Consider the following 2,962-nt stretch of genomic DNA (forward strand, 5'->3'; position numbering starts at 1 on the left):
AAGAGAAGAGAAGAGAAGAGGATCAGTTGTTTTAGTAGTAGGAATGAACACTTTTTCTTTGGATCTTTATATGCAAACAAGTGATCCCAAAAGCAGCAAAGGACCATAATCATGAGACCACTCTCATTCAGTAATTAAAATAGACATCACAACATCACAGTACCATTTACACTGTAGCTTCAACACAAGAAATAGTTGCTCAAATGCTGACAGAAGAGACAGAAAACTGGTTTAGATTTGAAAACCAAATACCTGATGTGACATACCTGTTGGGATAAAATAAGGTATCGTTTTGTAGACATATGCAACTATCATGATTCAGGGCTCAACCTCCCTTTGATTGAAATCCCTGGAACATCTTTGCATTTTCCAATGATGTGCCAGAATGGAACACTTGAACTTACTGCAAGGAGAAAGCACAGGAAGTCAGTATTTATAAAGAGGACTTCTTTTCCTATTATTTCAATTTTCATATTGTCTAGGTCTACTGTTAATTGCTTTTTCTCCTGATATCTCTTTCTCTTCAGACAGTACACTCCAGACTGCTATCCTTAATGATTTCTAGGGTAGTCTGGTTAGCAAGAATCATGGGGTGCCAAATGATTATACCATAAAGTATTTCAGTGCTCTGCTCTGTCAAATATTAGTTAGGGTTTGAGCTGTGTCTTCTCATCTACACTTTCCTTCCAGACCCCTCACTTCCCTTATAATCCAGTTCCTATATAATAATTCCCTGGTTTTCAAAATTTCAAAAGGAGGAGTTTCCCAAAGACATGAATAGCAGCCAGAGGCCTGATGGCCATGAATCTCTCCATGGCTCCCCAACACTTAGTTCTTGGAAAAATCTCTCTTTTTTGTGTATTATGTGTACAGCGAGTAATAAAAAGAAACATCACAACGCTGACATGGACTATAAGGACCATGAGCACACACCTTTCTCGTGGAAGTTTTTTGCCTGGTCTCAGAGCCAACACTGACAACGTAACTCTCCAGCCTTGAAGCTATGTGCAGGAAAACTGTGTGTAAGAAAACTGTCTTAGAAGCCTTTGCAGGGACTCCTTGCCTTTCTCCAGGATTTGGTTTTAGGTTGGGCTTTCACACTTGTTTTCTGCCAGAGCTGTATTGCAGCTATGCCCACACTTGGCCAAATATCCTGTTGATCTTAATACTGACCCTGACCTTATGGATTTGACTTCCTGGTTTGACCTTGGACTTGTCTCATTACCCTATATTCATCTGTTTATCCCCACTTTTTGCTGGCCCTATATATATCTATAGACCTGTTATGATTGCCCTCCTCAGGCACTGTAGACTGGGCTCTGTCAGGGGTGGCACTACACTGTCTGCCTTGCTGTCACCCTTATTGTCTCCCTCCCTTGTGGAACACTCTGCCCTTGCTTGCTGACAAGGATACCTTAGGTGTAATGCTGCAGGAAAAATACAAAAACCCCAACCCAAGCAAACTAAATAACCAACACCAAGTTCAGAAGTAAGTATGCAATAAAGCATACTTTTACCCAAAAAGGAAACTGTAAATGCTTAGCTCGAAACCTCACAGAGACAACCCTCTACAGTATCTTTTGTTAAGCTGTTTCTAATTAAAAGTATGGGTTTTTGTAAAGGAGTTACTCTTTACAAACATAAAAGAAACCACTTTCATAGTAAGTAGAAAATTAAGACAGGACAGAATTTGATGTATAGTTGGAACACAGATTTATCACTCTCTTGGGATTATCTGTGGCTTCTACAGTATTTTAAAACGAATAGTGTTACAACTGATTTATTTTCAGTTCCAGGCACACCCATACTTCAAAGTTCTGCTTCAAACTGGCTGTGGTTTTAGGTATTTTTATAACAGGTATATAGGCATTTAGTTTTTTAACACTGATGGGTTTTTGTTAATGCTTGACCATGATCAAGCATTGCTTTGGTTCATAATATCATTCTTTCCCTAGTCATAAAAAGACTAGGCATGACTTCTCCTCATGCCCCAGGTATTTATTCCATTAAGAGGAGATGACCTTTAACTTGTATATATTTGTGTGTATTTGTGTATAAGTTCTCTGTACTTCACTGGGAAGGAAAAACCCACCTTATTAGTGTCTTTATATTCCATGGAAGCTGCTTAAGCTGCTCCATACTTGATGGGAAAATTTAGAGATTCAAGTAACTCATTTGGAAGAACAATACAAAAAATTCTTAGCTCTCCAAGCATGAAGTAGGAAAAATCTCCCACCATTGTCAGACAACGGGGGTATAAAGAACCAGGCTACCTGCAGAGAGGGTAGGTAAACTAGGTATGTTGTATTGGGAAAACCAGGAAAGAAATTGCTCTTAACTCCTGGAGAAAGTGCTGCTTCCCAGGGATCATGGGAGTTCTTCACTTCTCTATTGCAAATAAACACTGTCCTGTAAGGATTGATTTCTATGGACCCTGAAATGAGATGGATGCTGGTGTGTTCTGCATTTAAGCAGAGATGGGTTGCATGAGAACCTGAGTGTCCAGGGTACTGGTGTGCTTTCTGTGCTGGTGAGAAAGGGATACCATTTAAAATGATGTCTTGTGACAAACTCATTAGCACATTGCAGTAACTCATGAGGACTTTTATAGAATGTCTTACATTTTTCTTTATCCCTTTTCATTTGAGCAAAAGGATGCTTTTCATCTCTGGCTTGGCTATTTCTGATACTAGGTAGGACAAGTTTCAAGGCATTCTCTGCATTTCGTGCAGGGCTTATGAAAAGACTATTTTTACCACATGACTATTAGCAACTCTCTCCAGTCCTCCTGCCTCCCTCAGGGTCAAAATCTCCCCTGAAAGTGTGCTCTGATTATGTAAGAGATATAAATTGAAACTCCTTTGGGAAGCTGTGGCTAGCAAAAAGCTGAAGAGAATATTACTTGTGTGGGTTTGGTTAAGCACAAGTGGATCATTCCTTAAATAACTCAGTGTTTATTTTT

This window comes from Pipra filicauda, unplaced genomic scaffold, assembly GCF_003945595.2.
Source record: "Pipra filicauda isolate LSUMZ 115617 unplaced genomic scaffold, ASM394559v2 scaffold194_size2289513_pilon, whole genome shotgun sequence".
NCBI lineage: Eukaryota > Metazoa > Chordata > Aves > Passeriformes > Pipridae > Pipra > Pipra filicauda.